At 44.1% G+C, this 14,679-nt stretch overlaps 1 protein-coding gene across 9 annotated transcripts in view; it reads left to right on the top strand.

The window, feature by feature from the left end:
* FYN (FYN proto-oncogene, Src family tyrosine kinase) overlaps positions 1-14,679 on the top strand; it is a 213,641-nt gene that overhangs the window by 20,411 nt on the left and 178,551 nt on the right. For 8 of the 9 annotated variants that reach the window (XM_042939615.1, XM_042939619.1, XM_042939627.1 and 5 more), the window contains one exon: positions 7,336-7,375. The exons of the other annotated variant lie outside the window; for it this stretch is intronic. The gene's annotated coding sequence lies outside the window, so the exon portion shown is untranslated. The remainder of the gene's footprint in view (positions 1-7,335; positions 7,376-14,679) is intronic. 9 annotated transcript variants of the gene reach the window in all.

The following is a 14,679-nucleotide window of genomic DNA, read 5'->3' as shown; positions in this document are numbered from 1 at the left end:
GGCACATGAAAGCTGCTCAATGTATTATCTCAGAGAAATAAATATGGTCTACTTTGTGTTGATGAAAGGAAAAAAGAAAGAGTGTCTTGCTAATCTGTGACAATAGGGAAAAGCAAGTGTAAATCTCTATGTCCTAAGTATTATTTCCCTCTCTTAAAACAAAATTGGACAGCAGAAGGTATCACAGGACTAAATCCTTCTCATTAGCAGAGGTGTTATCATGCCTACAAACCTTCTGATTCTACAGTTTCCCAGCCCTACCCCATCCAGAGAAGTGAGCGTGCCTCACAGGGAATCTATTGTTTTCACCAACATTAGATGGGAGATTTTGTTGTAATTACTCTTGGTGTACAAGAGGAGGAAAGGTGCTTCTCTGGTTGACTTGGGGGAAACCGGACCATATGATGGTGGTGGTGGAATACCTCGAAGTCACAATTTTGAGATCTTGTGGTGTTCTTACACAACTGCTGTCTATGGGATTGCTTTTTAAAACATGCTACTGTTCAGTTTTTATCATGAATGCCTTTCCAAGGACAGTGAGTGGTTTTACACACTATGACATTGTTTCCATGGCAACTAATGTATTTTAGCAAAGAGAAACTGCTAGAAGTAGGCTAAAAAGGACAAATACAGAAATGGCACGGTGTAAAATGTGGGGCAATGTGTGTTGTAGTAAAGATCTTCCCCCCTCCCCGACTTCTTGTTTAAGAAAACCAGCGTAACTAGATCTTAACTTCTTCACTCTTAATAATAAAATTTTTACTGCACCCAATACTGTCTAGTATTTTGCTGACATAATGGCTTTAGTTGGTACTTGGGTTTTTTTTTTTTGTTTGTTTGTTTATTCTAACATGATGCTCATTCTGTCACCACATTTGTGATTTCATCCATTTTTAAGATTAAGTTATTTTCACCTTGCATTTCTCACGTAGAGACCACCTCGTTGCTGTGCTGCCCTTTAGTGCAGTGTTTCTTGAGAGGGTTGTCTACACCACCTGTCTCTACACAGTGTTTGTTAAAAAAAAAATCAAAGCCATTCCCCTCAGACTTCCACCCCACTGCTTGATCGAGTTGGTCACACCCTCGTCCTCCAAGGCTATTACAATTACCTCTTTTGTTTGTTTGGAAGCTAACATGTATAATTATACATTTCAAATAATTCTACAAAAAAATGAAGCCACATCTATTAACATTACATAAAACCAAGGGATCATGTTACTCTGCTTTGTGCATCTGAATGGGCTTGGATTATTTTGTTACGTGATAATAATCCCCTTCCCCCATGCTCTTAAATAACCCCAAGGGGCGGATAGCGGCCAATTTCCTATTTAATATTAAGAGAAACCAAGAGCTGGATCTTATGACTTAAACAGATAGCAAACCAGTCTATGGGCCGGATTATACCCTTGTTTATTATGTTTCATTAGGCCACATGAGGCATTTTAAAAATTAAATGAACATTTTTAAATGGGGCATTTTTGTATAAAAACTGAGATTCCCTGTTTCTTTTGAAAAAAATTGGAAGGTCTGACAAAACCAATCCTGTGTTCTCTCATGACAGCGGCCTCAGGGCTCTTCAGCTCACCCAAGCCCCACCTCACCTGCTTCATTCATTTGTTTTACCTGCCTGGCCCCATGGGTTATTTAATGTCACCCTTCCTGCACCCCTGCCCCCACCCAGTCACAGAACAAATAAATAACAGAGCTAGAGATAGAACTGGATCCAACCCAGACGCCTGAGTAGCTCAGTTGGTTGAGCGTCCGACTTTGGCTCAGGTCATGATCTTGCAGCTTGTGGGTTCACGCCCCACATCAGGCTCTGTGCTGACAGCTCAGAGCTGGAGCCTGCTTTGGATTCTGTGTCTCCATTTCTCTCTGCTCCTTCCCTGCTCATGTTCCGTGTCTCTCTCTCTCTCTCTCAAAAATAAACATTAAAAGACTAAAAAAAAAAAAAAAGACAAAACAAAACTGAATCCAACCACTTCCTCCCTGGCTATGGACCAAAATTCTGTGTTTTAGCAATTCACAGGTCAGTGGTGAGAAGCATCCTTAGGTGATGTAGCCTCCCTTTGGGGCCTTACTACTTGAAATAGATCCTGCAATTAATTTTACTAGGTACATTGTTCATATTGAGGGTACCCTGCCCCCCACTGTTTGCCTCTATGCAAAATAAGTTGTATGTGCCATCAGTCGTGACATGCAAGTTGGAGGTGCTGTAGTAGCGGTTAACATTTACATAAGCATAGAAATACTGGCCAGAAGGGGAAAGTTCCAACATCATAACAGGGGTTCCAGATTTTCCAGATTTTTCATTGAGCATATATTACCTTTTCAGTGAAGTAAATCAATGTTTGTATAAAAGAAATAAGAATGAGATTATACGACAAAGTACATCTTCCTAGCATAGGATACCCAAAGGCGATCCCCAGCCACCTTTACTGTCCTCTCCCAGGCTAGACCCTTTCCTTTAAACTCTTCAGGAGTCTTGACCTGTCACCAACATTGTCAAGGCCCTCTGCTCTTAACCATTGTGCACATGGACACCATTGTGTCACTGTGCCTTTACCAGGGTGGGAGGGAGGTAAGATGGGAGGTTAGCTTTTAACCTTGTTAAAAGGTTCATGTGTGGAGAAGGACTCAGGAGAATGAGGTAGGGCCAGAGTGAATGGCTAAAGGAAAATACATTTTTCCTGGGTAAACCAGGCAATGAGGAATACCCCACAACAAAGGGCCTTGTCTGAGCTGGCTCCTGTCCCCGGGGCCTGCCCCAGCTGTTGGGCACACAGAAGATTGTGGTGACCTTGAGCGTAGATGGTCCCAAACACTGCACTGCGTGTCTGTGTGCAGCTGTGAAGGCCTCAGGAAGCCCACTGAGAGAGTGGGCCTGTTCCCAGGCTGCAGGCAGGGAGCCAGGGGCCGCCCCTTCACTGGGGAACATTGAGGAGCTTCTGTGTACGCTCTGTGTGTGTTTGAGCTTTCTTTGGAATTGTGGCAGAGTCTGGCCCTGCCTGGTCTTTTTTGTGCCTTGGATCCTAAGTTAATAACCAAAGGAGCAGTGCCCCTGTCGACACACTTGATATGGAAGTTGCTGTCAAATGGCCATTTTATCCTCGGTGCCACTGACATCACACCACGTACAGTTCTGAGGTTCTCACTTTAGTTTGACTGAATACAGCAATGATCGTTGGAGCAGAAAGAAGGCATTCAGATGTGAATAGATGTGTCGAGTAGCATGCAGATGTTTTTTGGCAGGTCGATGAATATTTTAAATCTTTTGCAAGTAGTAAGAAGGGTTGAATTGGAAATAGAGAAGATTCTGTGGCAAGAGAAAAGTAGATTTCATTTCTCTCTCAATCTTCCTTTTCTTGAAATAATCAAACAAAACCCAGAACGATGATTTAAGTCTTGGATTTGTCATATCCCTCAAGTCTCCTTCTTCACACAGGAGTTGTGGTTATGACTCTAACATATTGAGCGTCAGTTTCTCAGTCATATTTTTTAAGTGGAAAGGAAACACTGGCTAATATTAAAAATAATAGCAGAATCTCCAGATTGGATCTTGGTCACTTATTTATAGCTAAAGACACAGGATGAAATTGAAAGAAAGGTCAGCTTCTGGTTATCTATGTGGCTTGTGTGGTATGTGGGCACACCCTGCATTTCTGTCCTCCAGCCCTCCCCCCAACACACACCCCTACCCTACGTGCAGCTTGAGTCAGCTCTATTGGTCAGTTCTTCATCAGTCACTCTGTCACCGGCTCTCTTCACCCTTCACCCCTCCATCAGCAGAGCTGAAGCCCCTGTTGGGCTGAGCGCTGCTCTGGAGCAGGGAAGACCAGGACGCAGGAACTGTGTAAAGTGCTGTAAGAACACAGAGGAAAGGAAATCTAGTTCTGCACGGAAGTGGGACCAGAGGAAAACAGGAGTGAAAAGGTGATTTTTGTCCTGGGCCCTGACAGCTAATTAGGAGAAAACTATACTTACCCAGCAGAGTTGGTGAGATCAGAATGACGGTGCTTAGTCCTGTGCCAGGAAGATGCTGGGGGCTGTATCTATTTTCCTCCCCCTTCCTGGGATAGAGGCGTGTAGAAAATACACTGGTAAGTGCAGGAGTATGCCTCTCACACAGCTGACTTCTTAGCTGGCCTCTGCCTCAGTTTCCCACCTTTCTCCCACCAGCCTACCTCCACACTCGTTAAGTCCCTCTCTGCCCTGTAGGACTACTAAGCCTCTTGCCATTCTCTGAACATGTGGCTGACACTCCCTCTGGTTGTTTATTCTTGTGCCTGCACTGTCTGGTTGTAAGGTCCCTGTGGTGGGGACCAGGGGGGACGTCCCCTGGGCATTTGGAAATGGGAGAGCAAGGAGTTGGGGGGGCTACAGGAATGGCTGCATCAAGAGAACTCAAAGTCAAAGCCTTCTCAGTTTTACTTTTAGACTTTCCTCTAAAAATGAAGGTCTCTGTGTATTCTCCCAAAGATAGAGGATTTGATCTGATCTAAATAGTTGGGAGTAGTTCATTTTTGGCCAGGGTCTTATGCTTTGGCTTTCATTCCTGCAGGCGGTCACACATTTGCAACATTCATGGATCAGCCTTTTCCGCTTGGGAATCTGGGTCACTTCAGTCATGTTTCTCAAACAAAACATTAGCACTACTTCAGCAGGAAGAATAAAAGCATGGAAAATGCCCTAATGGCCACAAACCCACGATTGAATACAAAGTCAACTATTGAAAATGTCTGTATAACTATATATGTATATCGGTCTATTCGCAGACACACACACACACACAGAGGAGGAGGGAGGTCTCTTTTGCCTTAAGCTTTGAAAATTTAAAACTTGAATATTCCAAAAATTTATATTTAGAATAAAGATAAAATAGCATAATCGGTCAATTTTTAAAGAATGATTTTTTTATGTAAGACATTTAAATAAAAGGTACTTCTGTTTCACTTAAACATTTGATGACAAAATTTATTCTCAGCTTTGCAGAAGCACACCCTTTAAGACAGACATAACTGGTTTTAAAATCAAATGCCACTCTTCATCCTAGCAAGGTTGTCCTGTGAATTTTACTTTTTGGCAATTTTATTTCACCAAACCATATCCTCTTTGAAACAATGGAGCTGATGCCTAAAAATATCTCAGGCTGTGCTTGCTGGGAGGCTTTGAAGTTAAAGCTGTGACATCCTTCTGGTTTATGGCTGCGGGATGATGCATATATGTATTGTCTTTGTTAATTAACTCCATCTGTTTTGTAAGCCTGAAAAAGAAATTGGATGAAGCTGCATATATGTATGGATGGGTAACATTCCTTTTGCAGTAGTTAGCTAGCAGCTCCAAACAGGTTTTCAGTTTTCCTTTTGCTACCAGTTGCTAAAGTGCCATGGAGCTCAGGCTCATTTTTTTTTTTTACGTTTATTTGTTTATTTAGAGACAGAAAGCATGAGTGGGGTAGGGGCAGGAGAGAGGGAGAGAGAATTCCAAACAGGCTCTGTGCTGTCTGTGCAGAGCCCAACGTGGGGTTTGAACTCGAATCATGAGATCATGACCTGAGAGTCGGACGTTTAACTGAGCTACCCAGGCGCCCCACTAAGGCTCATTCTGGAAGAGCTTGCCGTTGAACGGGGTTATCTCATGTGGTTGCACTCGTGCTGTATGCATGAGAGAGGTTAAGTTTCGTTACTACTTTGGGAAAGGGTAGTGATTCTGGAGGTGTTTCTTTTTCTGTGGCGGATGAAGGAATCTTCCACCTTGCAAACAGAAAAATTCCGTTCTGTAAATCAGAATGACAGCCTTCCTAAACTTCTTTGGGGAAGTGTTCAAGAATGGAAGTCAGACTTCCACTGTTCCCTTTGGTGAAAAGTTCTCCCGATTCTGAATTACTCTTTGCTGGTGATAGGGAGGCTAGTTAACATTTTGAGACAATGGGGATTCCCATTTTTTACAGCTCAGCAGTGTCTGCATCCCTAGTGGATTAGCCAGGAGAAAGGCACATATTGACTTGTGGCATCTCCTTACTTAGGACAGGACAGCGTGTCAGAAGCAAGGAAGAGATGGGGTGATGTGGGTTGCTAAGGTCCGGGCTGTAGTGGCATGCTCATTAGCACATTCTCTCCCCCCAACCTCGTGCTGGTTCTCCTGCATGTCTGCAGTCAGTTCATGATTTGAATACCCATCTGCGGAAGACAATATAGGAGTTTCTCATGCTCTTCCCCATGGTCATTTTTTCTTTCCTTCATTCTGAGTCATCTTTGATTAAACAAAACAAAGATGTTACTGTTAATTATGCATTCTTTGCAAAAATTCTTTTGTGTGTGTTGGGGGGAGGGGTGGTTTGATGGGGATAGTAATTTATGATGGCAGTCTTTTAAACCATGGACCAGGATGCCAAGAATCATAATGACAAAAAGTGTGAGTCTCTACTAAGAGAGGAAAAATTGTTGCTGCCTTTTTATTCACATTCCTCAAACCTTTTACTTTCTGCCCTAACATATTGTTGTCAACGTAAGTCCATTCAACCATTTTGATTCTTTATCATCATACTAAAACTGAAGCTTTGTTCCAACAGCTAAAATTGCAAATAATAAGCGAGGAACCGTAATATTGGCAGGTTACAGGCAGAGTGCATGAGCAAACTGGAAAGGTGCCATCCCGCTCCTGGCACTTTCAAGATTAATGTGAAGTGGGCAGGGGTGCCACAGAATCAGCACTCTACTTTGCCAGGGGTTGGCACAAGGTTCTAAGGTATTCCTGGGGCCTAAGTTCCGTGGACAAGTCGGTGCAGGCTGCTGGGTTGGCACATCTCCCAGAGAGGGGAACTCCAGCTGATGGGAAAGAGGGGTCATCCTAAGAAGGCTGTTTTGACAGTGAGGCCCACCCACAGTCAGACAGGAAGTGGGGCACATGTGGGTTGGGGGCTAAGGGAAGATTTAAGCCAAGAGGTGAGCTGAACAAGATCTTGGAAGACTCTTTTTTTTTAATGTTTCCCAACTATGGATGACCTGTAGGCACTGGAAAGAAGGTGTGCGTGTGCGTGCGTGCGTGCGTTTGTGTGTGTGTGTGTGTGTAAGACCTCCATCTGTATCTTTCCTGGCTTCAGAAAGTTAAAATCTCATGTTGGCTTCCTTTGATGGTACAGGGCCAGGTCTTTGCAGTTGCAGGCAGGTGTTTGTGGCAACTGTGACATAGCAACAATTGTGTGAACGAGAGAAAAGTTGTGGGCAAATTGATTGTCTGCAGCAAATGGAAATTCTATGGTGGTACTTTGTGGGAGGTTTATAGGAAAAGAGCGCTCCGTTCTCTTTTGATGTCTATTTTTTTTTTCTTCTACAGTTTTTTGAAGAAGCAGGATGCTGATCTAGACGTGGAAAAAGTAAGTTGACAAGTTTTGCACTGAGAGCACATGCCTTGTGCATTAGAAAGCGTGTCCCATTGGGACCCTAGACTCGGTGACTCTGAACTGGAGATTGTGACTCTTGAGTCTGTAGGTTTCTAAGAGAGGTTGAGTTGGAGATGGAGCGAGCTGGTATGTGAAATAGAAAGTCTTGCCTCACTTAGGTGAATCTACTATTTTCTCCCTTCTCTTGGTTGTAACACTCAATTTTGATAATTACGGGAACATGTGTTTTAGCTAGAAGATGTACCTCCTTACCCTAGAAATAGGATGGAACAGGTGTCCTGTGGCTGATGAGCCTTCAGGGACTGCTGAGGGGTGGGTGGCACTCTGTCTTCAGCCTGGTTTAGAAAGGTCCCCTTCAGTCCATCCAGTTTTGGTTTTTCTCCCCTCTGAGATGACTGCTACTTTCCTCTGCCCTAGTTGTACCTTGGAATTACAGTCACTGTGTCACAGGTCATTCTTTCATTCACTTACCATTTTTTTGATGCCCACTGGGTGTTAGACACCATGCTGGAATCTGTTGAGACAAAAATGAATTCGACAGACAAGTACACAGGCAATTATTGTACAGTGTGATACAACTGTGTGGAAGGGGCTCTGGCTCTGGGAGTGCAGAGTGAGGCCAGGCCATCCAGAAAAGCTCCCTGATGAAGGGCATGTGTGAAGGAGCCACACACTCTGTTTCTGTAAACACTGGTTGAGTCTTCTCTGCTTGTACTTCCCTCGTCTCCCAGAGGCCTTGGGTTTCCAAGAAAGGCTGGACCTAAACGGGCCTCACTAGCTACCCGTGGGATCCTTTGCTGCCCTAATCTCCCCTACCCAATCACATTGCCTTGGGTGTAATTTTTCAGCAGGTCTGCGTTACATTCTTCCATCCCTGGCCATTCAGGGGCTCTACTTCATCATCTAAGAATGACTTGGGGTTCTCGTTTTAAATTTGTGTGTAAGACAGGTTCTTCTCCCTGAACTAGAGCCATTCTGTATTCGGTCAGTGTACCTTTAAGTTGAGGAAGTATACTGACTGAAACCTTATTCTAGAACGATTATGAGCAACCCCTGACCTCTGACGCACGTAGCCCCCCACTTTCTACAGAATGGCCTGTGATCGGTGGTGGCCTTTTCAGCTCCTACAAACCAACGTGACTCAGGGAAATTGAAAGGCTCTACTCAGGGCTAGATTGGAGGGAAGCCTTCTTGAAATCCTGGTGTGCTTGCGTTTTGGCTGTGGAAGCCAGGGGCTGGCAAAGGCACTCCATAAGTGGGGTGGGGGGTCAGCACTGCGGCCCTCCTGGGCCACAGAGCCTTTGGGTACCAGGAGCCACCTCAGGGTGGTGTAGTGCAGACCAGCTATAATAGCCAGAACCCTGGGGGACAGTTTAAGAGATGCCTGGAGCTGTTCCAGGTTTTAGGGCTTGCCCTGCCTTGTGCCACTCAAGCCGAGGTGAATCCCGGAGGGCCAGCGAATGGAGGAGGTGGGTCTGTTAATTCTGTTCTCAGTACATCCCAATGCCAGGCAGACAAGAGGGTTCAGTAAATGGGGTGGGAAGTCCCGAGTGGTATGAATTAGGTTCTCGCTTTGGCTCTGCTGTTCACTTGGTCTAAGACCTTAGGCAAATCTTCTCTCCTATGTGAGCCTCATTTTTCTCATTAGTAACATGGTCCCTTTTCCAGGATCAAGTAAAATTCTTCATTTTTTAACTTAAAAACACAAACCACACATACTTGTTTTCTGACTTGGGCTTTGTACCAAAAAGGATAAAGGGCTGTTAGCCACGAGTCTGAAGGATGCTTAATAAGGCCCACCGGGGTTGGGAGCTCCTTGAAGGCATAGCCTTGTCTGTTGAATGTACCCTCAAGCACAACACTGGCAGCAGTGAGCATCTGATGAAGGAGTGAGCAGTGTGATGGACCCTGCCGTGTGAGTTGGGTGTTTGTAAGTACTGCTGGAATTCAGAATGAGAGAAGCTAAAAGTGAGGTGGGAAATGCTTCTTGGACTGCGGGAATTTGAGCTGCATGCAGAGGACTCTGCCTGTTGTACCCTCTCGGTCATGTAGCTAATGACCTGGAAAACACTTAACCACCCTAGGGGAGTTCACTATTTTAAAAGTTCTAATTCAAAAGTTCCAATTCCAGAATTTTTTCTAATGCTGATAGAAGGCTGCTGAGCACAGATGTATAAACTATTCTTTTTGCTTGTGTTTATGTATCTGCCAAGAAGAATCTAGACTAGAGTGTACCTCCATTGTATAATTAAGTGATATCTGTTGGCCAACCCGAGAAAGAAAAAATTACAGAAGTCATGGTGTGTTTTTTTCTAAATGTATTTTTGAGTTTTCTCTTTCAGTTGAACATTTTTGTGAAGATAGAACTATGAATGGAAAATATGCTTTATCTTGATGTGTCACAGCTCAAAGCTAAATCAACATGAAGTCTGTAATTATTATTATCTATGGTTTATTGAGCATTTACTACATACTGAGTGCTTTCTATGCATCACACTTGACCATTACAGCACTCTTGTGAGGCAGCCATATCCCTTACCATGAGTTGCTTGAGGCACCATGGTAATAGTAAGGGTCCTAATCATATCTGTTTCCAGAGCTTCTTTTTCTCATACCCTACCTTACCTTGGAAGTGATACTATTTGAGACAATATATTTGTGTGACCTCTTTTTAAGAAGTTTTGTGAGTAACAAAAAAGCAGTGTTACCTTCTAGAGGAGTCTTCCATGACACTCTCTCCCATTCTAGATGGGGTTGCCCTGCTACCATGCACTTCTTCATAGCTATTGTTGTATAGTTATTTGTGCAATAACTGTCTGGTATCTGTGTTCCTATTGAACTGTAAGTTCTGTCAGGTCTGAATCCTTCCATGTGCCAAACCTAATGCCTGGTTTCTAGAATGCCCTCTTAAAAGGTTGACTACAGGCATGAATGAATGACACATAACCAAATTAGGGGGTAATAAGAGTCCTTGAAAGCCACTTTGGTAAGTGGCAGAGTAAAAAAATCTGTGTATTCCAGAAATCATGTTTCTCTTCTCCATCTCTAGGTTTTATCTTGGAAACCATGCTTGTTAATAGCATTATATGGAGATAAGACTTCCTTGGCTTTCTCTTCAAAAATACAAAGTCTCAAGCAGACAAGTGAATAGATAGTTCTTAAGAATGAAGTCTCCGTGCAAGCAAAGACAGTCAAAAGATAAAAGAGGGAGGAGCATTAAGAGCACAAGGGAACCAGTAATACTGTTTTTGTTTTTGTTTTTGCAGAGAATCTTCTCGAATTATTAAGGGATACACTTCCAAGTTTGGTTTACATAAATCACTGATTTAAATATATACCGTTTATCTTCTAAAAGTAAAACCCATACTCAACTGAATTTTAAAGAATGTAATCAGGTTATGTCAGAAGGACAAAAATGTACTTTTTAAAAAGCAAAGCTGGTTAAATTGGCTTATCTTTTTTGGTAATTTAAATCATGATTTTAATGGCTTTGATTAAAATAACATCCACTTTGCTCCTAATGACTTTCAAGGGGCTAAGGAGAGAGGTTTGATTTCCACATTTCCTGCATGGCCTTTGTTCTGCACAATTGAAGGTGTTTTGGCACTTGCCTTGAGAGAGACCCGTCCTTTCTGTAGTCTCAGTGAGACCAAGAATTCCTGTATTGCTATTCCGCTGTTTGCAGGGTTTAGATAACTGCCTTCAGGCCACAAATAGGCCACAAATACTGCTGTCTGTTTGATAGAGTGGCCTCCCCAAGTAAAAATTGTCATGCAAAAGAAAAGAAAGTAGAATGCTTTAGAACATGTCCTTCTCCCCAGTGAATTCCTTGAAATGTGTTTATCTGTAAATGTAGAATGTACATAGAGTTGCTCCATTTTTCAATATTTCTTTTGTTTTAATAAGTCCCAAGAGAAGTCATAACAATATCCTAGGTTCTTACTGTGGAGCTGATAGTTTCTGTAAAAAAAAAAAAAAAAAAAAAAAAAAAAAAAAAAAACAAAACAAAGTGATACTAAACAATTGAGGGTTCAGAATTTGAGACTGCATCTGGAACCAAGCTTTAAAGCCATGTGTATGCAATTCCTACATAGCTGGTTGAGAAGAGTGGAAAGATTAATTAAGACAAGATTTTTCTTTAGTAAGAGGAATAGGACTTCCAGGGGCCAACAGGTCAGCTGTGCTTGCATGGGGAGTCCCAAGGCTTGAGAATGCTGGTCGCTGGGAAGGCATGAGGATGTGTCTTCAGGGAGAACGTATGCGTATGGGGGAGGCGTCAGGGTGTAGCGTCTCACTGTGCACGTTTTCAATAAGGAGGCAGAAAGAGTAAAGAGGAAGAGGGAAGAACAGCCATCAAGAGAACTTCCTGCCCTCTGTAGAAGCCATTGCTTCCTGAATGGAGTGGGAGGGCTCCTTAAGTGGGTGTGGGGACTGGAGAGGGCAGCCCAGGTGTACAGATGGAACCCTCCCCCTCTTTGGCCTTCTCTGATCCACACTCTTAGGGTTGCCAGCCCCAGGGCCTATGGGATGCCCAGTTGGCTCCCATAGCCACGCCTTGCCCCAGCCTCCATACAGATTGACCCATTCTCTTGGAGGAGATTGGGCATGGGGAAAGACCAGCCTCTCTATGCCCAAGGAAAGGCTGGGGGTGACCAGGGATCAGGAAAAGGGAATGGCTTGGGTGCGAGGGAGGGGGTTGTTTGGGAGGGAGGAACTTGCACAGAGTTCTCTTTTAGGTTGAAGAGCAAACAGTTTTAGTCGTGCACCAAAAGCAGTTGTTATGCATCACCCATGATAACTGACCAACTTTCTTTTATATAAATCTCTGGCTTGTAAAACTGCCGCTGTAGAAGAAACAACACGCCCTCTGCCAATTTGAATTTCCAAGATCAAAAAGATCCTTCTTGCTAGACATTATGAACTCAGGCAGGCAGTGATGACCATTGGGAGAGCTACAGATAAAAAAATTTATGTTGTGATTCAAGGAAAGAGTTCAAACATTAGGGTTGAATTGTCTAGCCTTGGATGCAGAACACATAATTCATTTGTCCCTTGAACATGAATAAACACCCGGGGGCTCACCAGTGTCCTAGGCCACATGTTCTCTTCCTCAGTTGCTCTGTTTTACATGTGAGGGAAATGCAGCTCAACAGAAGTGACGTGATTTGCCCAAAGACTCACATCGAGAAGTGACAGGATCCACAAGTGGCACTCAGACCTGGAGCACCCTTCTGTTTCCACTCCACAGTGGATGTTCTCTTGTACTGAAGCCCAAAAGAGCAGAAGACAAATGAATCATCACCAGCCTCATGTAATTTAACTGGTAATTTCATACGCATCTTTCATTTTCTCTTCTCTAAATTTAAAGGACTTTCACCCTTATGTGCGGTTTTAAAAATAGGAATGATGTTTTGATCAAAAAGAAATTAGAAACTTAAAGGGGAACCGCCTCTTTAAACCTGACCTGGTCCCACCAGGTGGTGCCTGTGGGGTGACAGCCTGAGAGTGACTTACGGGATGGGGGATGGCAGTCCAAGGGAGGCCTGCAGGACACTCTGTGGCCTGTCCCTAGGCTGGGGTTCATTTTCTTGTCCTCATCTTAGTAGCGTTCATCATCTGCAAGGGGGGAGCCGGACACTGCTGGGAGAAAAGCAGCCTGCATTACAATGGAGAAGCAAGACCGCCCCCCCCCCCCCCAACTCTGTAGGCTTTCTCCTGTAGCCACGAGGGGCTGCATAATCTCTTGCCCTGCAGCCAGGCCTGCTGGGTAGAGGCTGGAATCATTTGGTTGTCTGCCTTTTGCATAGACATACTATCTGCTGCAGTCTCCTGTGAAGGAGACATTATTAGTAAAATATGTGTAAAGAATGGCTTAGAAGATACCTTTGTCACTGCCCCTAAACACTTTTAAAAGCAGAGCTGCACCTGTTTTGAGATAGTGTGGGATAGGCCATCAAAAATACATAAAAATTCAAGCTTTGCCCCTAAAGAAGGTTATTACTGCCCACACTGGGCTACAACAAAAGTTCAAGCAGAAAACCTTAGTATTAGTTTGCTGTGGTTGCCATAGCAGGTGACCCCAAACTTGATGGCTTAAAACCACAGACTTATTCTGTCATGATTTTAGGAGTCAGAGTCCACTATTGGGGTATCAGGGGTGCATCCTCTCCAGACGCTTTGGAGGAACCCCACTGCTTGCCTCTTTCAGCTCCTGGTGTCTACAGGCATTCCCTTGACTTGGGGCCACATCACTCCAGTCTCTGCCTCCGCCTTCAAATTGTCTTCTTCTGTGTGTGTCTGTGTCACATCTCCCATGCATCCCACTTGTAAGGATGCCTGTGATGGCTTTTAGAACTCACTGGATAATCCAGGATAAACTGCTCCTCCCAGGATCCTTAACTTTATCATACTCTATCATGCTGTGTGAGGGGACAGTCACAGATTGCAGGGATTGGGAAGTGAATGTCTTGGGGAGGAGAAGTGGACATTTTTCTGCCTCTGTCTTCTCTTTGACAATTTCTACATTTTTCATTTCCTGAAACATAAAGCTTATTACCACTGGTTTCACAATTATTTCAGTGGGGTTGATTTTCCTAGAAGGGGCCCCTCAGGAGACCTAAGAGCCCATCTGGTCTCCCAGGCCTCAGAACAGGCAAAGCCATGCCTGTGTTCTTTCTCAGATTGGGGTTGATGTAAGGATGAAGAATCATGGGCTCTGAGAGCAGGGAGGAGCCTTCAAAATCATAGCCTTCCAGTCTTAGGGGGAGACTGAGGCCCAAGATATAGGGTCACTCAAGTCAGGAGCGGAGATGGGACCAGCTCTTACTGCTTCAGTCCACCTCTTCCACTGCTGACCCCAAGCTGTCTCGCCATATAAGCCCCTCAGCCATCCTTCATGTGGCAGCTCGAAGCACCTGAGAACTCCATCCCTGCCAATCCCCCTTTTCTCGGCCAGCAGCCCTGGTTCTTACAAGTACTCACATTACTTAATATCAGAAATCCCGTTGTTCTGGTTGCACCCCCCTGGAGGTATCCCCTTTGTATCATTGTCTCTCTAAGAACATAGCTCTCAGACACGAACAGTACTTCCGAGGTAACTTGCCCAGCATAGGGTAAGGACTGTACCCCTGACTGTTGGATCTTGTGAGATGCACGTGTTTTCTGCATCATTATGTGTTACCCTTAGGCGAATCAAGGTCACATCTCCACTCTGTTGCACTTCCAGCTTGCACTGAACGTGGGTTCAACAAAAATCCTTAAGACTTTAAAATACAAAT

Source organism: Panthera leo, chromosome B2 (assembly GCF_018350215.1).
Source record: "Panthera leo isolate Ple1 chromosome B2, P.leo_Ple1_pat1.1, whole genome shotgun sequence".
In the NCBI taxonomy this organism is placed as follows: Eukaryota; Metazoa; Chordata; class Mammalia; order Carnivora; family Felidae; genus Panthera; species Panthera leo.
The sequence above is the reverse complement of the archived record's forward strand: the minus strand, read 5'-3'. Positions and strand labels throughout refer to the sequence as shown.